Source organism: Phoca vitulina, unplaced genomic scaffold, assembly GCF_004348235.1.
Source record: "Phoca vitulina isolate PV1807 unplaced genomic scaffold, GSC_HSeal_1.0 scaffold14, whole genome shotgun sequence".
Classification (NCBI taxonomy): Eukaryota; Metazoa; Chordata; class Mammalia; order Carnivora; family Phocidae; genus Phoca; species Phoca vitulina.
Window position 1 is genome coordinate 31,693,764 of NW_022589717.1, and position 24,478 is coordinate 31,718,241.

The 24,478-nt window shown below is 35.1% G+C and overlaps 1 pseudogene; it reads left to right on the forward strand.

Annotated features, from left to right (window-relative positions):
• The first annotated feature begins 22,153 nt into the window (after window positions 1-22,153).
• Window positions 22,154-22,311, forward strand: LOC116637636 (annotated as a pseudogene).
• Window positions 22,312-24,478: the final 2,167 nt, after the last annotated feature.

A 24,478-nucleotide genomic window follows, 5' to 3' on the forward strand; every position in this document is an offset into this window, starting at 1 on the left:
AAAAGACATGATTATTCCCTCTGCATTAGAGAACCTGAGAGCTCCTTTCACTTTCCTTTTCGATTCCATTTCTTCCTTTGGCAGGTGTCCAGATCGGCAATGACATATATAAATTATCCAGTGTGGACAAGGAATTCTTCTAGGCAAGAAAGAGAGAGAAAAACGAAGATGATGTCATAGACTAGAACTATGTTTTAGAAAAGGAGAAAGGGAGTGTTTTCATTTTGCTGTATCATGACCCATGCATTCTACCTTTGATATGTGAGGAACTGCACCATCTATGATCCCACATATCAGTGAGGTCTATGTACCTGGCACAGAGATAAGCACTTCTCATGAATTCTTTTCTTATTTTTCACAAATTTTATTAGGTTGATAGTAATATTGCCACAATATTAAAGATAAGGAACTGAGACTCAGAACTAGTTATGTAACTTTTTCTCAGTAACACTGCTAATTAATGGTGGTGCCACAGTTAAATATCAAGTCTGTCTAGTTGAAATGCCAATGTTAATTTGCTTACTTCATATGGACTCTGTATAGAAACTGGCCTCCTCACCAATATCAGCCTACCGTTAGCAAACTTTGTTACCAGATGGGCAGGTCTTTGGGGATGTGGCAAAATACACACACGGAAAATTACACTTTAAATCAAATTAACAGAAAGTGAAAACAAATTTACCTTCTCATTTATGCTGCCATTTCCATTTCAGTGATTTCTAGCATTCTTTTCCCAAGGTATTTGCAGCATCATTAGACAACTTAGATAGGGGAGCAGACCTACCAGCTTGGGTAGGTCAAGTCCTGGGGGGAACTGGTCCAGCTCTAGGTGATAATTTGCATTAAGTCTAGTGAGCACAATAGTTTCAAGCAAGTTGTCAGCAAGGGCCTGAGATAAAGTAGTTGGTTTCCCAGTAGATGGCAGCAAAAGCAAAATACGTGTAGACAGTAGGGCAGAATCTGGGTGATTGGGCAGAATCAAAATCAGAGAAACTCATGGATAAGTAGCAGATCTAAAGGCAAAAGAGCATGAGATTCAGGATGTCAGTCTCCAGGTAACTTGACTGTTATTAGTAGAGGAGGGAACGAGATCTAAGGAAAATGGGGTACTAAATATTCATCATCACGGAGACTATGTTGACCCAACATAGGCAGCAAAAGGGAATTGGGTTAGGGGATCTCCACAGTTACAAAAGTTTAACACATAGAGGCTGATAAGCAGTGCACATGACTAGGAACAAGGGCTAAGAATAAAAGGTTAGAGCTGAATCAAGAAGCAGAATCTGGTGGTATTGGATACCAAAATGAGCCTTACATCATCACACAAAATCCGTAAGTTTCTTTCTTTCTTTAATTTTCCTCTTGATTCATCACCATTTCCTCTGACCACTCTAATCAATAGCATTTTTACATGGAAACCATAACTAAAAATTGTAGCCTTTCTTCAGTTCCTCTGTACTTGTATAACTCAATACCGTTCCTTCCACTCCTGGTCTTTCCTTTCGTTCCTTTCCTTCCTTTGAGTCCCTCTTTTACTACCCTTCTCCCTTCGTAGCAGGCTCTCAGGAAATTAGTCATCTTGCATCACAACATCACTTCTCATAGCAGCAGGCATTTGGGGCTGTGGCTGGATGGCCCAGGAGGTCTCATCACCATAACTGCCAGTTGGTGGAAAAGATAGATGCAGTCCACTCTTCTCTCCTCTTAAATACCATGTCCTAATCCCAAGGCAACGGAGCGGGGTTGTATCCATTACTCAGTGATGACTCTTTTTATTAAATTGCAGGATTCTTAGAGCATCAGAAGATGAACCATTAACCTACATTATATCTCAAAGAACAAAAATTATCTATGTGTTGAGGAAGTTCCTGGCAAGATTAAACTCTGTGTCAAATAGTAATTTGCTATTTTGGGTGTTGGGTAGAAGAGCTCAGCAACAAGGAAGAAACAAAAAGATAAACATTCCTTTCTCCATTGATTCAATATTTTTCTGTTTCCATTTTAAAGATTCTGCTAACTACTTCAGAATGAGTAATCTAGGATTGAGAAATCAAACAATACTGTTCTAATCATAGTAAGGCATATGCAAAGTGTATTGTAGTGTGTAAAGCCTTACATTGCTGATGTGTACATTTACAACCATGACAGTGAATTTTATTAATGTCCATGATATTGAGGAAGACCAGGTCCTTAAATTCCACATTTTCCTTAGGATTAGTGTGTTTTTTTCAAGGGGCTCCAAATTTTCATATCACATCCCCTGCATTGATATTACATTTCAAATGTACTAACTTTGATGTTTCCAAACAATTTTTTAAATATTTAGCTATAAATATATGAGAAAACCTAAATATAATAGTTAACTCATTTTGAGAAATTAATGACAAACACGTATCAGTCAAATTCAGTCAAATTCAGTCTTTAATTTCTTTTTAACTGTTTCCTCTCTTGAAACAAAAGAGTACCTAGAACCTGGAATTCTACAATTTAATACAAAATTTTTCTTTCATTGACATGTACACAGTCTGGTTGAGGTGACTAATTTCAATTCTAATAAATATAGTAAAGTTTCTCATACAACAGGGATCAACAAACTTTTTCTGTAAAGAACCAAATAGTGAATATTTCAGCTTTGGAGGACATATGGCTTCTGTTTTAACTACCTAACTCTGCCATTGTAGCAGGAAAGCCGCCATGGACAATATGCAGAAGTTTGAATGTGCCATGTTCCAATAAATCTTTATTTACAAAATTAGGTGACAGGATGAATTTGGTCCACAGGCTATAGTTTCTGACCTCTGCATGAGAATTTCTCTCTTACTGCTTTGACCTTAAATCATTTCCCAAAACTTTGTAGGAAGTTGTATATATAACTAGTATTATTATATGGAATAGTTGTGCATGTTTGTATTCACAACATCTTATCGAGGTCATGTAGATATTCATAGGCATCTGACCTATTTTTCTCTTCCAGTTTTATAGATAGAAATGTATGGTCTGATGGCATAGTTAAATAAGAAGGACACAAAACAAAACAAAAGTATCTATAATAACCATTTTCTCCTTCTTACTTTTCTGTATAAAACAGTCTTATAGAAGACCAATGCCATTTATGGAATTATGGAATGTTAGATGAGAAGTGATCATTTAGTGTAAGTTCCTATTTTGCAGATGAGGATACTGGCATAAATAAATTGATTGTTCAAATCAGTATCGATAGGGAAAACAAGAAAAGCAAACCCAACTCCAGAGTTCAAGTCTAGCCTTCTAACCCTTTGGTATAGTGATCTTCTCACAAAATCCAATAACATTTTTAACATCTCTCATAATCACTTGGTAAGTAGGAGTAGAGGAGAAGGAGCAGCCTAACATTCTGACTATTACCAAGATTCAGACAATGGTGGTTTAATTTCTCTGCCATGCTCTGAAATTGACTCAAAATAAACTTGTATTTTCCTCACTTTGTCAATATTACCAGTTATAAGACATTATATATTTAGTGAAGTATAAACAGCATGTTTATTCCGTTTCAGCAATGGAAGCCGCACACTTCCCTTGTAAAAAGTATCCCTTTAACAATAAAATCTATAGAGGCAAGAACTAATTCATTTCTATAAATCTCTATGTGATCTCTTCAGTGTTAATAACAACGCAGCTTTGATCTGCATCTTATCTTTTAGAAAAGTGAAGGTCAATCTAGTTTCGGTTGTAGGGTGTGTGTGCGTGTGTGTGTGTGCACGCGCGTGTGTGTGTTCCCCTGTGAGCTTACGGAAATGAGGAGAATGTGTGTGGAATGTGATCTCCACGAGGGTACCAGAGCTGGATGTGAGGTTGCTAGGCAATTTTCCCTATTGCTTTAAACAAAGTGCACAGGGCTGGCAGCAGCTGTCAGAGTTCCTGGCTCTTAAGAATAACAGAGCTGAAAAACACAAAGAACAAAGGTCTTCCACAATAAATGGCAATAAATAACAGGAACTTTCTGTGCCAGTAAATGCAGGCACTTGGATGCTAAAGCAGTTAATAGGGTTAACAAATACAAGAGGTCATTTGAATTCTATTTGTTGTCAAATACTTTTTTCCCCTGGACACTTTAATTTAAATGGTCAGACAGTCTGAAAAGAGAATGGTAGACTGCAATTTTAATAAATTATTCCTTTAAAATCACCATTTTCTTGCTTGTTTATTTTTATTTTATTCATGCAGAATTTCACCTCAGGAGCAACAGTATAAACCTTACTCTAAATATGTTTTAAAGATTTTAAGTAGAAACAAATTCTACATTTTATGTTAAAAAAAAACAGTTCATTCAACGAACTATCTCCTTAAGACTCTTTTTTCACCCTTTTATATAAACCACATCCATTCTTCAACCCTTTTCTCTTTATCATGGCGGTGGTTACCCAATGCTATACACATAGTGAAATTGAATAGAGCTACACACACACATACACACACATGAGATCATTTATAACGGTTGAAATCTGAATAACGTCGATAGGTTCTATTATTGTCAATTTCTTGGTTGTGACAGTATATTGTAGTTGTGTAAGAGACTGCCATTGGTAGAGGTTGTGGTGCTGAGACTTGTCTATACATAGGTTTGCAAATTCCTGTGAATCTAGAATTATTTCAAAATAAAAAGTTTTCAAAACAAAACAGGACCTTGGTTTCTAATATTTCAAAATTAGAGATTTTTTTTTTCCTTAAACAATAAATCCTAGTCTTGTTGGTTTACTTCCTATCAGTGTGTGGATGGTTCTTTCCTTCAGTTGATTTGTATTTGAGCACCCATTTCAAAATCAATTTGAAAAGATGGAACTCAGATGTTTCCGGTCAATCAAATTTTTGACATATTACTGGGCTTAAAGGTTAGTTGTACAATGATTTTTTAAAAATCTATTAAAAAATAAATAAAATCTATTTATGGAATCTGAACTTTTGGGAAATCTAAAATCAAGTGTCATTCTGAATGGAATGATGGCTTAAGAGTTTGTATACTAAGAAACAAGTCTTTTCAAGCCAACATTCTTTGTTTTTCCAAGCGAGTGTGTGTGTATGTGTGTGTGTATTATAACTTTTCATTTTGAAATAAATACAGATTTTTTGGAAATTGCAAAGGTAGTACATAGAGGTTCCATGTATACCCTTCACTCAGCTCCTCCTCCCCTCCCCCACAATGATTACATCTTGTATAACTATAGTCAAAATCAAAACCAGGAATTCATATTGATACAGTGTTTGTGTAGAATTCTATGTTACTTTAACACACATATATGTAGATTCTTCTAACCACTACCTCAATCAAGATTAAGACCTATTCCATCATCACAAAGAAGTACTGGTGTTGACATTTTATCAATTTACATGGAGTGTAGAAATTTCACCTCCTCTCAAGGCCCTTAGTTTTCCATTATTCATAATGTAATTATCTTAAATATTCCTTTACAGATATTGATATCCATATCAGATAATGTTACATTTTATACTCTGTCAAATATAGTTCAAAATACTCAAGAGGAGAAGGAAAACGTATTTATATTCACTTTTTTTCATTATTCTCTCTTCCTTCTTGATGTTTTAAAATGCTTTCCTTATTGTTTTTCTGTTTAAAGAATTACCTTTTTCCCTTTCTTTTAAGGGAGGTCTACCAGTGATAAACTCTCTTAGTTTTCCTTCTTCTGAGAATGTCTAATTTCCCCTTCACTCCTGAAGGATATTTTTGCTGGATATAAGATTCAGGGCTGATAATTCTTTTCCATCAGCATTTGAAAAATGTTGTGTGACTTCTTTCTTGCCTCCATGGTTTTCTGATGAAAAATATATTGTCATTTGAATTGTTTTTCTTTTTTTCTTACAGTCAAGGTATAATTTCTCTTTTGCTGTTTTCAAATTTATTTCTTTTTCTTTACTTTTCAAAGTTTCCTTTACTTTCCAAAAGTTTTTTTTTTTTTTATTTGATGTGACTGCCTATTATTTCAAAGAGTATCTGTATTTACTTTTGAAATATTTCCCATGGTATACAAGCATAAAGCAAGAAAAGTCATTAAAACTTCCAAATTCAAAAAGCATATAGTATGTTACAAAACTCAGATTTTACCCATTTTTTCCCCTATTTCTTATATTCCTAACTCTAGGCTTCCCAGATTTGCACACAGCTCTTAACCAATTAGGTTTTGTTGGTATTATTGTTGTTATTGTTTTTACTGATTCATCACCAAATATATCACCCAGTGCTCATCATAATTGTTCCAGTTAGTTTTTAGGCATTTAGAGATTGAAGATGAAAGGTTAAATACTAAACTGTCACTTCTTTGTTACTAGCCACACTAATACATAATAAGCCTTCTCATATTTCCATTAAACACTTATTTTATTTCATTACTTCAAAGCAATCAGCCTGTCTCAGAAATTTTATTTCTTTTTTTTTGTGCTCAGTGTCTTTCTACCACAATTAAGACAGACAGTTAAGCCCACATCATATTTATAGGCAGGAGTGGAGGTTTTTTTGTTTTTTTGGTTTTTTTTAAGTCTTACTTCCTCCTCCCAGAAATTAAATAAAACATATAGGGTCCTGAATCTGAGATTGTTTTCCTACAATGTGAAGAACTGCAGTGTAAATCAGAATAGGCAAACTTGGTTTTCAAGTCTTTTTGAATTACTCATACTTGAATGTTTGAAGGATAATCTGAAAAGGTGTGAGTAAACTATATTGTTTGAAAAGAAAGTACAAGTTTTATGTAGTAAACAAAACATTTTTCTTCTTGCAGAAAAGCCTTACTATAAACTTAGTCTAAGTCTTAAGCTAGCCGATGTTAAAAAGTCCATGCTTAAAACAATAAATGGCCAGCCCATACCTAATTAGTCTGTAGGTAATATTGTAAGTACAGCAGTATTATAAGAGTACTTCCACTGGGGCGCCTGGGTGGCTCAGTTGGTTAAGCGACTGCCTTCGGCTCAGGTCATGATCCTGGAGTCCTGGGATCGAGTCCCGCATTGGGCTCCCTGCTCAGCTTGGAGTCTGCTTCTCCCTCTGGCCCTCCTCCCTCTCATGCTCTCTCTCTCTCATTCTCTCTCTCGCAAATAAATAAAATCTTAAAAAAAAAAAAATTAAAAAAAAAAGAGTACTTCCACTGATGATAAAGAACATTCTGGAGTCTGTCGACAAAAGACAATTTCAAGACAGGTAAACGTAATTTCCATATATGCCATTAGAATTTTACATAATGTCTGTGTGCACTACATGCTCTTCCAGGAATAATAGAGTGTGTCTACTCCTCATATTAAAATATTTATCTAAGTGTTAAAATAAAATTTTGAAGACCTTTCTGGGAATTTTATGGTTTAGGCAATGAGTTCTGAGGAAGCACTCTGTACTAGTTTTAAGGAACTTATTTCTTTTAAGACTAATGACTGAAATTAAACACTTCCGTTCATAATTTGTAAGATGTTTATTATGTACCTACAGTTTGTCACACTTTGGGGATACATAAATAAACAAAATGAGTCTTGTCAAGCTATGGTAGCATGAGGTAGGGCTCCTAACCCATGGGAGTTGTGGATATTAAGATAGTCAGAAAAAAACTTCCCAGAAAAATGATGGTATTTCTACTAGGTCTTAAAAATATGGTGAGATTGAGAGACTTGGGGGTGAGAGTAATTTTTTTTAATATTTTATTTCAGAGTAATAAATTACAATCTTATTTTTCTATATTTTCCACCACATTTGGCTCAAGGTGAGAAGAGATAGAAAAACACAATGAGAGGTAAAGGCTATGTGCCAGGCATTGTTTTAGATATGTTATAAACAACAAATCATTTATTCTTCAAAATTAACTTGTAAGTTATATTACATTATTATCTTACTCATTTATAAGATGACTATGTCTCTTTGGCATAAGGATTATTTTTTAAGATATTATTCATTTATTTGAGAGAGAGTGAGAGAGGTCACACAGGGAGAGGAAGACTCACCACTGAGGGGGGGGCCAATGTGGGGTTTGACCCCAGGACACTGTGATCATGACCTGAGCCGAAGGCAGACACTTAATCAACTGAGCCACCTAGGCGTCCCAGTTAGCTACCACAATATATAGTTGGAAATGAATACAAGTATTGGAACTAGACAGAACAGCTATCAAACCTTATCTTTACCATTTACCTGTTGTAGAATCTTGGCAACTGACTCAACCTTTTAATGCCCTTATCTTTAAAATGGGAGTAATACTCTCATCTTGAAAATTTTGTGAAGATTAAAGATAGGTTAATCAAAACTTTCAACACTCCCTAAAAAGTCAATAAATAGTAGTTGTTTTATAATGTTATAAAGTTTTCTTTCTAAATATATAAAATTAAATTTTATTTGAGCATTTTTCTCCTTCTAAATGGGACCAATACTTTTTTTTAAAGATATCGATACATACTTTCTCTCTCCAATGGAACTTAATGCATTTTTTTTCCCTCTCTCTCTCTCCCTCTCCCCTCTCTATCTCCAACTTCATCTCTATCCCCAGGAGCCTTATGTTTGACATTTGCATGTCTTACTTTATCAACATCTCTTCAATAGAGACCCTCTACTCTTGCCATCTTAAATGACCTGAAACATGTTGTGCTCATTCATCACTTTATAGCTTTGTTCCTTTTGTTTTCTCTGTCTGGAATGTATCTATCCAGTGTCTTCTCTACTTATTCAAATATTCAAACCAGAAGATTTAGTTGAAATCCTGGCCATTCAACAAAGATGTCCTATTTATTCTGTTTGACAATATAACTCAGTATCCTCTTATAGAGTGCAACAGAAGTTCTCTTAAGCCCCATAACAAGGGATAATTGCATTTCCTCAGAGTACCTGGTTTACTTTTGGCTTATTTATACTGCCAATCATATAATAAATTTTTTGTGTCTATGTTTACCTGGTTCTTAGGAACTCTGAGCCCAAATCTGTGGTCCATTTTAGCAGCTTTAAAATACTTGAAAACATGCTAATTAGTACTGTAAGTTGATACATGGATTAATTAACTAATTAATTTTGCCACCCTATTTCTCCTTCTTCCTATTGTATATATTTATATCTTAATTATTGCATGTATTATATTCTAAAGGTGCAATAAAATTTTATCTCACAGAAAGTAATCCTACAAAAGGAAACGCCTATAGAAATCACTGAAAAATAGAAAAAATAATATAAAACAAATTTAAATTATCTGTAAATAACCAATAACGATCCAAAATAACCACTTCAAATATTTGGATCTAGTCACATTACATTTTCTGTGAATTTTATGGTTTTGATTATTTTAACAGGCTTGAAATGTGCCAAAATATAATTTTATATTACAGTTTAAAAATTAATATTATGTGAGTATTTTCATGTCATTAAACATTATTTGAAAACATGATACTTAGTGGTTTTATAATGAATGTATCATCATTTAATTAAAGTATTTTCATATGGCTGAATAGTTATGCTGTGTTCAGCAGTAGACACATTACTACCATGACAAATAGCATTGTGTTAAATATCTTCATTGTTAAATCTTTAGGTTCACATTCTTCATGTAAATTAATGGAAGTGAAAGTCTTAATTCATTAGTTGTGCATATTTCAAAAAGGATTAATACTTGTCAAATTTCTCTTCACACAGTTTCTTTATTAATTTGATATTTGTGGGCATTGTAATTCGTTGTATATTTATACTATATGTGTTTTTATAAATCAACATCTTTGGAAGAAGATGTATGAGTAAATACATGAATTAATATATGAACGGATATATTTCCAATCCAAATTTATCTCTCCTCTGAAACGTGTATGAATGATTTATGTTACATTATTTCACAGCTTTTTGTTTTGTGTTCTTTTTTTATCTTCTTTTAGCACTGATATCATTTTTGTCTCTTGAAATCATTAGAAAGACTTTCTTGAAGAAGTAACTACATATGTAATTTCTTCCAAATCTCTGTTTTTATCATATTTGTAGGAATATAGTTACAAGCCATTGTACACTTGTTGGCTGACAATTAGACTTCACACAGTTCACACACACACACAAAACACAACAAAACAAAAACAAAAAAGAACACGAACCTATATCAGGAAGTGGTATTTATTGTAGTGAGAATGCAAATAACCACAGACTCTCTTGTCCTGTCATCAACAGTAACATCACGACAGCTAAAAATAATCTCCCCTTACACTGCCCTCATCCAAGAATGCTAGACTGTGACAACATCACATTAAATTCTGTCCTAAATTCTGTTCATAACCTCTCATGTGTCACACTTCAGGACATTGAATCCTCAGAGTTTCTAAACAACGTGACAATGAGATCATTCAGTTGTCAGATCTCGAAACTCTGGGGGGCACGGATGTGTATTCTTGAAAGCATTTACTCAACCAAGAGAAATGCATAGAACACACAAGAATGATTGAAGAGTCAAATAGCAAGACTACTTTGAGGAGAATGAACCTGAAATGGGTCATACCAAACCAACAGTACTGATAGGGTTACTTTGGGGTAAAGTGAACAGCTCATTAGACATGATCACACTGAGTGCCCAGATTATGATCTCTAAATAGTTCTTTTCCACTCATAGGAACTAAGACTTCTTGGAAAAAAAAAAAAATTTTTTTTCAGATTGGGAGCAGAAAATATGTAAGATAGATCTGAACCAGCTTCACATACCAGAGAACAAAGAAGCTTTCAGAGCTAGTATGGTCATATCTAAAGTAAGCAGGAGCCAACTGGAAGAGGATCCCACTAGACAAAGAAAGAGGATATTTGGTGCATCAGGAATGAAAATTGTGGTAGATGGAAACAGATCAAAACAAGTTAAGATGCAGCTTCCTCCAGTTTCCTAAATATGTTACCATACGTCTATCCAAACTCCTTTTTCTAAAAGTAACTTTTCTTATGTCATTTCCTCAACTATCCTATCTGTTTTTGATGTTTTGTGCGTGTTCATTCACAATTTGGAGGACCTGAATAATCAATAAAGAAAACCACATGTGAAAAAAAAGAGAGAAACACATGTGTTTAACCTCCCATATTTGATCATATGAAGTTTGGGTCTCAGACCTACTCTTTACATATTTTTAAGAAAACACACACACACACACATGCACACACGCACGTGCATGCACACACACACACACACACAGGATCTGCTCTGGCAGACCCAAATAATGTTGAAAGTTGGTTTGGCTTTCTTTGCATGAAGATGAGCCCCCTTTCCTCCTGCCATCTTGTTCCAATTTCATTTTTCTGGTGCAGTTATTTTAATTTCTAATTTGAATAGAAAGAATAAAAAGAATTTGACTACTTTCCAAGAAATAGTTTCCCGAGTGATTTATTAGAAGTAAATTATAGCCAATCAATCTGGCAATTTGGATAAAATAAGTATATTTGTTAAAAAATATAATGCAGCAAAACCAACAAAAAAAGAAATTGAAAATTTAATTAGTTCAGTATCTTTGACATCTATATCTATCAAAACTGTAAGGGTGTAAAGGTGTTGGGGCGCGTGGGTGACTCAGTCTGTTAAGCGTCTGCCTTTGGCTCAGGTCACGATCCCAGGGTCCTGGCTCTCTGCTCAGCTGGAAGCCTGTTTCTGCCTGCTTGTGCAAGCACTCTCTCTATCTCTGTCAAATAAAGAAACAAAATCTTAAAAAAAAAACCCAAAACACTGTAAAAGTGTTAATGGAAAACCTTCCTATTAAGAAACTACCAGATTCCGCTGGCTTAAATGATGAATTTCACTTAATATGTAAGAAAGAAATAGCCCCATTTTGTACTACATCTTTAGAGAATACAACAAAAGGGAATGTGCACTGAAACTTTTTAGGAGGCCAGTTACATAACTTTGACGTACAAAGTTGACAAAATTTTTACAAGAAAGGAAAGTTACAGTTAAATTTTTTCCATAAACAAAGATGAAAAATTTTAAGTTTAGTATGAGCAAAGAAAATTTGGCCATGTATAAAAAGGATAATATACCATCATTAATGAAGTTTATCCAGATATACAAGTTAGTTCTAATATTTAAAAATTTATAAGTATAATTCACCACATTAACAGAAGAAAAGAGAAAGTTACAGTATCATCTCAACAGATGGTAAAATGCATTTAGTTTAGTACACATTTATGATAAACTCTCAACTAATTAGGAATAGAAGTGGAATTTCTTAATCTGATAAGGAATATCTACAAGCAAAAAATAAAAGACTATCTACAAGCAAACTCATGGTAAAGATCATACTTGATGATAAAATATCAAGAGCTTTGTCCTGAAATTGGGAAGAAAGTAAGGCTGTCTTCTATAATCATCATTATTTAATGTGTCAGTGCAAAAAGGTAACATAATGGAATAAAAGGCATAAATGAAAAGGGAGAAATAAAAGTTCTTATTTGAAGATAATATGATTTATTATACAGAAAATCTACAAACTATTAGAATTAAGTAGTCAGTTTAGCAAAATCGCTCAATACAAAGGTCAATATATAAAAATCATCCAAATATTTCCAAATCTCAAAAAAAGAACTAAAAAAAATACCAGTTACCAAGGCATCCATAAAATTAAAGTAGCTAAAATCTACGCTGAAAACTGCAAAATATTATTGATGAAAATTAAAGCTCTAAATAGATGGAGGGATATAGTGTGTTGATGGATCAAAAGTTTTGTTATACAGATAGCATTTTCTTTCCCAATTGAAAAATAGATTCGATTCAATACATCGCCGGGTTTCATATTTTGTTTTGTTTTGTTTTGTTTCTAAATTGATAAAATGATTTAAAAACCCATGAGAAATGCAAAGGCCTAAGAAGAACCACGGCAATTTGATGAAACAAACAAAGGAGGATTTATATTGATAGAATTAAGACATACTATAAAGATGTAATAATTATGACAGTGGTTTTAGTACAATGATAGAGATAAAAAAGATTCTTTCATGCACTCCATCTACAAAAATCGATTTCATATGGAACGCAGACTGAGATGTGAATTACAAACAAGCTATAAGGGAAAAAAATAAAGGACAACAACATTGTCATATCTGTGAAGACAAGTATTTCTTCAATAAGACACAAATAGCACTAATCATAGAGCAAATAACTGATAAATTTGACTATATTAGAACTAATACCTTATGGTTATCCAAGACATTAGTAGGAGAGAAAAGAGGCAGATTGATAGATTTTGAGAGCATATTTGCTCAACATGCATTTGACTTAAATTTCACATCCAAAATTTATAAATGATATTTACAGACCAATGGTAATTAAGTAATACAATGGAAAAAATGGGCTAGGGGCACTTGGTGACACAGTCAATTAAGCAACCAAGTCTTGGTTTTGGCTCTGGTCCTGATTTCAGGGTCATGGGATTGAGCCCCAAGTCTGGCCCTGTGCTCAGCGTGGAGTCTGCTTGAGATTTTTTTTCTCTCTCTCTCCCTCTGCCCCTCCCTCTGTTTGTGCTCTTGAAGAGACTTCATAAAGAGGATAACAAATAACCAAAAAATATTAGAAGCATCTTTTTAATCAACGAGAAAATATAAATCAACATCATACTGATCTACCCCAAGCCCCAAAATGACTAAAGAGGAAAAAAAAAAAGTTTTAAATACCAAATGTTTTCAAGGATTTCAAGTGAAGCAATGATAGTTTCCTCCTACTTACTGCTGAGAAGAGTTAATTTCGTACACTCATATTAGAAATTGTTGGAAGTATCTAGGAAAAGTAGTAAATATCCTACGTCCCAGCATCCACTCTGAGGTATAGCCAACAAAAATACACCAGAAGGTGGTTGCAAATCTGAGCAATAATGGTGGAGAGCATACATCACCACCCTTCCAGTAAGAGGCAAGATTGGTGTAGATCTAGTCACACTGGTGATAAGCTATTTTTCTTCTACTTAGGATCTAGATATAAGTGCTATTATTCTGGGGCACCTTGGGTGGCTCAGTCTGTTAAGCATCTGTCTTCAGCTCAGGTCATGATCCCAGGGTCCTGGGATCGAACCCCATGTCAGGCTTCTTCTGCCCTTCACCCCCAGTTGTTCTCTGTCTCTCTCTCTCTGTCTCAAATAAATAAATACAAATCTTAAAAAAAAAAAAAATAACTGCTATTGTTCCAGTGTAATTAGAAAAACAGCTAAAATCAAAACTAACCAAGTTTATGAAGACAATCTAGGCTATTTCAAAAGTATTTTCTCATAAACTGACGAAGCACATCAGGTTTGTTATTCCTTTGCTAGTATTCAAGGATGTTCTTGTTCTATCTTACAGGAGTTTCCCGGGCTCAGTGTTCTGGGGGTTTTTGTGGTCCCATAATTGCATGTTGCACTAATTCATAAGTGGCAGTGGTATTGACGGGAAAGTATTAACAGAGTTTTGAAACACTGAAATGTCGACATGTTCACCTGTGTAAACCACTTTTATTGCCAACTACCGCTTTTAATGCTTACTATCATAAGAATGGGCATGATTAATCTGGCACCGGATTTATGTCCTCGAAAATGCTGCTTTAATTGAATTTGGCTAAATACTTTCATTTTATGGATGAGGACATTGAATCTCAGTGCTCAGTTTATCCAAAGTGATATAGAAAATTTGTGACATAGTCATATTCAGGATTCTGACATTTACATTTCTGAACAGCCCATACATATAATAGGTACATTCCAATTTATCAGTCATCTAGCAAGTGGTCCTAAACAAGGTTTTTTGTTTCAGTCATAACTGGGTTCAGATGTGAGCCCAGGAATTTACTAACTTTGTGCAATCTGTTTAACTTCTTCAGGCCTCAGTTTCTTCTTTTGTCAAATGGGGCCCCTAACTGGTAAGTTTGTATGAATGTATAAATGAGTTTGGAGACCTAGTGTGCTTAGTTTATTTGCAATTATTACTTTTAAGATAAATTCATTTATATTTCACTACAATTTTTAAATTTTTACCATGCATTAGTTTGGAGACACCTAAAATTAAGGTTTGGATTAAATAAGAAATTAACCTAAATTGCAAAGTAACATTTTCATAAAATATGTGCATACACAATCGACCCTATATCTTTGCAAGATACAATCCATTCTTAATTTTTCAGTGAAATTACCCCAAAACTCACTGAACAGACATAGTTATTCATAAGTGTCTTGTTAAATAAATAGGACATTGAAATTATAGTAAATGATGAGTAAAACAAACAAAATAACTGAAAAAATAATCATATAATATGCAGAGAAACTTAAACTAGATTCCTAAAGCAATGCAGTGTCATAGGTGATATTTTGGCTTAAGGATAACAAGTTTTCATTTCCTTTTCAAATTATATGTGCATTGGAGTCAGTAAATCTTTTAATTTAGGAATTATTGTTTGGGCCAAGTCTACATTTGCTGCTAAACTCACTTGACACAATTCATGTCTGCCTTTTTCCTGTGTTAATATCACATATTAATGAAACATTTTCATATTTAGAGTTAATTAAGAATGAAAATCTATCCAATGTTAAAATGAAGAAATTACTGAATAGGGAATCACTCAGATAATAGCCAACTTCTTTGTTCTAAACCAGTAGCCAAACTTTGGGAAGCTACGCTATTACTCCAGTGTTTGAAAAAACACTCCAGGATGCCAAGATTAACTGCCAAAAAAAGAAAGCAAATAATAATACCAAACATCAAAAGCTACTGCCCTGAAACAGAGGATTATAAAAAGCTTACTTGTTACAGTCATAACAAAAACACAAAATTTTGCATAAAGCAGGAATAGTTCTGAACCTTTTTAAATTCCAACTCAAATGAGACCCTGATTAAAATATTAGAAAGAAAAAAGGAACAATGTTTGAGGTGCTAGGATTAAGGATAATTGCTGGTGAAAATCCCACATTGGAGCCATAGTTCAACAAACACATTTCTTACACTACCTTTAAGGTGTTATTCTTGTGTGGTTTTTAGGTAGTATAACATTTAGCTTAGTCTTTCCTCAGGATGCATCTCTGAGTTTGGAATATAAATAAAAGAAGTGTTTTCTATCATTTGCTAACTTCAGTTTTCTACTCAGAGTTGTGCAGAGAAAAGCTGTGTTTCATGAACAGTTCCATCTATTTTTATGTCGGCTTTTCAAATGGAAATAATTTTCCCATCTTGAGAAAAAGGCTTTTGGGTTAACAATACTAGCCCTCCCTGTTAGGTATCTTGTGAGACTCAGGTTAGAAATAAGTTTATGCATAAGTATCATTTTCCCAGTAAGTTTCCATAAAACGTAAGGTTTTGTTTTTATTAATATTAATTAACTAAAATAATTATTAATTAATTAATTAGTTAATTAATATTAAAGTATTTTTTGTGAGTAGGATTTGGCCACAGATATAGGGTCCATGGGTTACAAATAGTTTGTCTCTTGCTATTTTTGCAAGTAATGAGTGAAGAAATGCTATTAGAAGAAACCACAGGTTTTTGGAGGAAGAACCCACTAAAGCATTAGCTAATTAACACTTTGGATTGTGATGAGATTATTCATGAACTTTCAATTTTCTATAAGGAATATAGAATGACATAGTAATTTCAGCTCAGGAAGCTCTGTTTTGAATTTTTAGTTTTAAATAACAATTCATCCATCTGTTCTTCTTTATTTTTTTTTTTAATTTTTATAAAGATTTTATTTATTTATTTGACAGACAGAGACACAGCAAGAGAGGGAACACAAGCAGGGGGAGTGGGAGAGGGAGAAACAAGCTTCCTGCAGAGCAGGGAGCCCGATGCGGGGCTCGATCCCAGGACCCTGGGATCATGACCTGAGCCGAAGGCAGACGCTTAATGACTGAGCCACCCAGGCACCCCTGTTCTTCTTTAATATAACTTGAAACTAATTAAAGAGAATTCATTCAAATAAAGTCTTAAGTACTCTGAATCACAAGAATTTGAATTGTTTGTTTTTCTTACTTGACACAATCCTAATTCATATTTTCATAAAGGGGACATCAGTTTTACACATTTTCACCCATGTTTGTATATTTCAGACTAAATTATAGCTATGTCATAAATCTGAATATTAACTTCTTTGTCTATCAGTTTTACCAAAGGCGAGGAAGTAAGTATTTCTGAAGTCACTGTCAAATAAATTATTTCTAATCCAGTTGTTTAATCCTGGTGAATTAAGAGCTATTTCTATTGTAGATCTATTATTTAATAATTTTATGGTGCATTTTCCTTGAGTGCCCACTATTTGGCTGGCACTGTGCTAGGTATGAGATATGCAGTTTAATAAAGTTTGCTCTGTGACTGAAAGGAGGGCCCAGTGTCCTAGTGGAGAGGATGAAAGCATTTATGTTTTGCGTTGTGTTATAAGAGCATGCATTGTACTATGTGATGAGAACCCAAAGGAGAAGCAGTTGACTCAGATTTGAAAGGCAAGGAAGGCTTCAGGAAGGAACTATTGTGATGTTCTGAGTAGGACAGCAGATATTTGACCAGGAGGAAGTACAAGACATGTTAAAACATAGTTGTGAGGAAGTGGTTCTGATAAGCTGTTTTAACAGAGTGACTTTTATGTCCTCTGAAGTTCAAACTCTAAGTTTGCACCTATTTTTATTATCAAGAAATCTGCAAAAGATAAATGCTCACCAATCCTGGGCCACACTTCATACTTTAACCTTAGCCCATCTAGAACTGAAGTCTGGGTTTAAGGATAATGGATGAAGGAAGGCATGTGCCAGAGTGGAGGTAAGAATCAGAGGGAGTTTTGGGAATAGCCTGAGGGGAGGGTTGTGTGTTACCACCATCTGAACTACAACAAATAACCCAGGGTTGCGTATTTACCACACTGAACTCATCTCAGGAAAGACCATCATCTATTTAAGTAAAGTTTCTACTCATCTGTGGGGCACCTTGGTGGCTCAGTCAGTTAAGTGGCTTCCTTTGGCTCAGGTCATGATCTCAGGGTCTTGGGATCAAGCCCCGCATCAGACTCCCTGCTCAGGGGAGAGTCTGCCTCTCCCTCTCCCTCTGCCCTTCCCCCACTCGTGCGCACACTCTCTCTCTCTCAAATAAATAAGATCTTAAAAAAAGTTTCTACTCATCTTTGGCTTCACTTGTGTCTTAATCTGATTCTCAAATTCTGGATTTCTTTCTTTATTTACAATGATAACAACATTTACTTTCAACTAGTGAATGGATTTGGCTACATAGTTAAGTGTCCTTGAATTTTCATGTTTTTCTAGAAGTGATTACCTGTATTTTCAATGGGCTTCCATCACATTGTGAAGGGACATATTATCATTGAATAATATGGACCACTGAAAATTTTAATATAATGGAGTGAAATAATCAGATTATGGAAGACAATTCTCACTGGGTGGGTCTAGGAAATATGTGTGAAGCAGATAAGCTTTTACAAAATGTAAAGGAACGAATCCCTTCTCTTCTTGTCTTTATGATCTTTCTCCTTTACACGTGGGCAACAAGTGTTCCTAGATACCCCCTTGGCAGTACAAAGTTCTTTCATGGAGCAAGTTTTTCTGCTCTAAGCATATCTGTTTTTTCTTCCCAATTAGTTTTAGATAATCCTTACCGTTGTGTCTCTCTGGATCGGATGGGGGCCCTCAGATGTGAAGACATGATTGGGTGGAAGCTGGTGGTGGGGGCAGTGAAAGGATTCACCCAACGCAGAACAAAAGACATAGAAGTTTATGGAATACCCCAAAAGGGAGGGGCAAGGGGGACAGCAAAGGAGAGACTGAGGCAGTGGGTGGGGGTTGTCTTTAAAGAGGAAAGGTGAGGAAGTATGGGGATGTATGGAATTTCCCCTTTTTTGATAACTGTGCCTGGTTGTAAATAGCCCTTTGGTCAGTTAGGGCCTATGGTGATTTTGAGGTGGAGTGTCTGAGGGGCCTGTCTATATTCAGCTAGGTGCTCACTGGGGCCCTTTCTACATTCCATTGCTCAAGCCTGTTGCCTAAAAGCAACTCTACACTTACTAAAGATTTTATTATAGTCATCACACCTATCACCCTGCATATTTTAATCTAGTCCTCCTGCTTTATCTGTAAAGCCTTAGCATGATAAAAGTGTATATATCTTTAAAGCACTGCATGTAATGTACATTTACACAGTAGCACAGATTCCAAAGGTGTTCCACAACACTCTTGTTAAAAAAAAAAAAAAAAAAAAAAAGAATCCTGAAACCTGTGGTTTAATAGGTGTTGGATGCAGTTATGGAGGCTGGAAATCCCAAGATCCGCAGTGGCCAAGCTGGAGTCTCAGGAGCTGATGGTACAGTTAGTTCCATTCCAAATCCAGAGGAAAAAACAGATGTCTCAGCTTAATAACACATAGTGAAAGCAAATTCCCCTAAGGAAACTGAGGTTTGCCTTTTAGTTCTATTCAGACCCTCAGTGGATTGGATGAGGCTCACCCACATTAAAGAACACAATTTGTTTTGCTCCATGGATTGATTCAAACGTTAATCTCCTCCAGAAAGACCCTCACAACACACCTAGAATAATGTTTAACCCAATACCTGGGTATCTTGTGGCCCAGTCAAATTGACTCATATAATTAACCATCACAATATGTTTGGAAGTGTATTCAATAAAGTTGAGCAATTATAAGATTCAGAGCCTTAAAGGCAAATCAAGGTATGGATTTGCATATGGCTTGGGTGACTTTAAGAGCTGATATGATCCTGCAGAATTTCTGAAAACATTTGACTGTGTTAAATGAGAAATACTTCTGACCTAACAGGACAAGAGGTTCTAACCAGTACATTTTTATAGTAAATAATTGGAATTCTACATAGGTCTTAAGCATTTTAAAAAGTAGGTTGTTATTTCTTCGTTGAAATCCACAGCACACCCATAGATCCTGGGAAGTAAGAAAAGAAAATTAAAAACAGGAAAAGTTAAATGATTTTGACAAACATTACTGTGATTTTTTTTAAGAAATTTTTGTTTTTTCTGATGACTAGAGTTATCACTATGTAAAGATAGTGTGGATCTATGTAATGTATTATTTAAAGGGTACAGATAAAGACAAGATTGTTTAACTTATATAGTATGAAAAAGTTCAATATATAGGAAGATGGGGGAAATTAAAGTTTTAAAAGGAATGTTTATTAAAATCATTGGGGAAAAAAGGAACAAATGAATTTCCTTTCCTGCTAGTTTGGCATAGCTGGTAATCCAAAACAATAGTCATATGGAGACAAATAGTCAGTGAGAGAATGTTGTTGGGAATAGAGACTGACTTGTGACTGTTAATGACTCACAAGATGTGAAGGAGAGGAGAGCCTTGGAACCAGAACCAGAATCCCATCATGCCTAGAACTGTTATATAAATATAAATGACTGTAATTTAAATATAATACAATGTAGTAAGCATAAAAATAGTTTCATGTTCACTTTATGACTCATTTGATATATGTTAAATATTCCATTAAAATTTTAGCACCCTGAGAAATAGTAACAGATGCTTAGTAAATGTAAGTTTCCTTCCCTTTTCTTACTCTTGCAAAGAGTTAAATTGTTTTTGAATTAATATCCTATGTATTTTGATTTCTGATAATTTCTGTCACCTAATACTTTCTACTAGAAAGGCTCAACAGAGGGGTCAATGTTCCATTCATGACTTAACCATAAAAGAGACTTGTCCATTCAAATTTTTCTTACAAAATTTCAAAAATCTAAATCTGATTCAGAGCCTTGAGAAGGTTTATTATTAATTTTAATTATTAACCATAGGACATAGAAGATGAATACAGGATGCCATCTAAGGAAGTTATCTCCACATAAGAGAGAGAAAAACACTCGCTGGGAGATCTGAATGGAATGAAGCCCAGTTTAAAGTGCTGCCAGGCTCCCTGAGATAAGATTCCACAGCACTAGTAGAGACAGTGAGTTAGGTTCTAAGGGGATACCTGGAATCCAGCAACGAGGAAGCCATGGTCAGCTATTGGGAAAGTCAGAGGCCTGTCCTGGAAGCACTCCACAAGGAGCCCTATCACACCAGGCCGGCCCAAGATGGCGGGTAACATGACAGGAAGCCCCTGACCAAACAAGGTGGAAAAGGTGTGAAATCTTGCTTCCAAGAAATCTCCTTCCCAAGTAATTAATATTCCACCCCCTAGTTAACAATTGTCAATAAAATACAGAAACCCAACCCCCAGGGCATGCAGCTCTCTCTCAAGCTCACCCACTCTCACATCTGGAGAGTGTACTTTCCCTTTAAGAAACTCTCCTTGTGTTGCTCACCTGCTGTGTCAGGTCTATCCTTGAATTCTTTCCTGTGAGGGGACCAAGAGCCTCTGGCAACATCTTTCAGATTGAATGGGTCGAGGCCTCAGAGTTCAGTGACCCCCCAGTTTACCCAGCAAAAGCATCACTACATGGGCTTTGGCCAAGAGTGGCAGAGCGAGGTGGTAGAAACCATGCGGGGAGGGGAAACATGAAGATAGATGAAGCTTGTGCACTGCTTCTCATTTGGAGTTTTTGATAGGAGGTGACCACATAGTGTGCTCCATGACCACATGGGATGGCCCTATTAGAGTGGAAATAATGACATGGTGTGATCAAGCGGAGAAATTGCCCAGATTAATGTTTCACATTCCACATTTCCTGCTCCTGGCATGCAGTACACTAAATTATTTCTGGAGCTTCCATGATGAACATAAGTATGCTGAGAGAGCTGGTAACTAGAAAGAATCTGAGGTCTTCAGGAAGGGGATGAAATGTGGGAAAAGGTAACTACTGTTAGACATTTGCATGGAGGTTAATGCATGCCCAGAGGCTAAGAGGGATTAAGTACAAAGGACGGCTAAGACCAGGAGGACAGTATACAGGTAACAGACTATTCCTTCCTCTATCATGATGTTACATGTTTCCGTCTAGTCTTAGATGCTACAGAGGGAAAAGTGAAGAAAAAGGACAGATTAAAATCTTGAATTCACTGGAATTCAAATCTGCCCACTTCTAAGTAGATACGAAGTCAAATCGTTCATGAGCAATTGATTTCCATAATCGGAAAGTAAAGAGAGATATATTTCTGCCCATCAGAATCATAAAATGGTTATAGAAAACATTTATGCTTGCTAGACTCTGTTTCTAATCATTTTAAATATGTAAGCTCATTTTATTCTCTGAACAACTCTTTGAGGTAGATACTATTTTTATCACTTCTCGGCCTTTTGGCTAAGATCAAGTGTCGTATCTGTTTTTATCAGCAATTTAAAAATGAGCAAACTTAAGAGAGCTCATGAACTTAACTAGTAGGAATGCTATACTTCACAATGGGAATATTTTCTATCTACTTAATTTTATGCACATTTTATTTTTTATCTCCATCTCTCCTCTTCATAGCATATATTCTTTGTTGATAATAACTATTACATTTCTTGTTTGTCTCATTTTTAACTTAGCCACTTGAAATCTTTAGACTTTTATGTTCCTTCCTTTGGCAATATTGCTCCCTCGTCTCCCATAACTTTTTTACTTGTGATTTTGTGTTATCAAGCAAGCTGAGTTAATAAAAGTTTTTACTCTACATGTTTCATGTCCAAATAGTTCATTTCTGCTGATAGACTTTCACAGGATATTCGTAACAATTAATTCACAGAGTTTTTATAAAGTGAGTAGAAGCAGATAAATGATTCATGAATTCAAAGGCCAGAATAAGTGTCCAAAAATCAAATGGATTGGTGAAAGACCATATGATATACTGTATTATAGTATATGCAATATATTGTTCATATAAAATAAATTTATTTCCATTATTTGTCAGCAGTCAAAGCAAGTATGAAATTTACTTTCCCAAATTATTATTTGAGAAATTATAGCATGATATAAGATAAGGGCCTAGACCTTGAAGTCTGACAGATCTAGATGCCACTCCCAGTTCCTCTAGTTTATTAGGTGTTTAATTTGAGACAAATTCCTTAACTTCTCCAGACAGTTTTTTTTTTTTCATTGATAACATAAGAATTATAGTATCTATGTGCCATAGTATCTAGGGGGAGGTTTGGGTCAATTATGAAAGTAAATGACTTAGCCCAGGGTAGAAAGAAAACAGAATAATCACTTTATCATCATTATCATCACCACCACCACCATCATCATCATCTTTATCATCATTACCTAATCATGTTATTTCTCTTCAAAAAGTCAACTATTTATTGGGTGCTGAGTGTGAGCAAATCACTGTTTTAGCGATTGGGACACATTAATGAACAAAGCGGATAAACAACTGTCAGTCTCTTTGGACTGCTATAATGAAACAAAACATGGCTATAACAAAATAATGAAGGCAAGCTACAAACAGAATGCTTTAAATGACAGAAATGTATTTCTCACAGTTCTGGAGGCTGGGAGTCTGAGATCAGGGTCCCAGATGGCGGGGGAGGGCCTTATTTCAGGTTGCGCCTGCATAGCTCTCCCGTTACCCTCACATGGTGCCAGGGGCAAGAGCGCTCTCTGGAGTCTTTTTTATAAGGGCATTAGTCCCATTCATGAGGGCTGCACCCTCATAACCTAATCATTCCCCAAAGGCTCCACTTCCAAATACCATCACATGGGGCATTAAAATCTCAAAATATGAATTTGGGTGGGACACTAACATTCAGACCATAACAGTAACTCTTGCTTTTTACTATTTACATTCCATCAGGATATAGACAGACATCACACAATAAATTAAATATGTAAGTAAATCATATGGCCTTTTTATAAGCCATTAAATGTCCTGGAAAGCAGCAAGGAGTAGAACAGGGTAGGCTCTATCTTGACTATTGATTTGAAGGAACCGGGCTATGGAATATATTACCATTAAAAATATAGTCCTCATTGGAAAGGCAGTATTTGGATAAATGCTTAAAGGACATGAGAGAGTTAGCCAGAGAAAGTAGTCTCAGGCAGAGGAAATGACCAGTACAAATGTCCTAAGACAAGAGCACCTGTGAAGTTGGAGAGATTACAGGGAGACCAGCGTGGTTGGAATGGAGTGTCTGGGAAAAAAGGGGTTGAGGTCAGAAAGTTAACTGTGGAGATAGATCGTGTTGGTGCATGGAAGCTGCTGTAAGTGCTTTGGTTTTATTCTGAGTAAGATGAGGGACCACTGCAGGTTTTGAGCCAGGAACAGATGACGTGTCAACATCTTCTTAACATGCGGTGAATCAGCACTTAAAACACTCTCAGCATATAAGAAATGCTATATTTCCTAATAGTTATAAGATATCTGAACTTTTGAATTGCCAAGTTTTATTTTAACTGGATTTCTTCTTGCATTTTTTAGTAAAAGAAACACTTCAGAAACACAATTGATATATATAGAATATAAAAAGTATGTATTTCATGAGGGAATAGCAAGGATGGATTTCACGTCATAAAAGAGTTAAAATTTTGTATGTTACTTAATGTATGGTCACAAATCTATTTATAAATATACCTCTATAGCCCTAAATATTTTTTTATTATTTATTGTACCTACACTTCTCTGAGATTT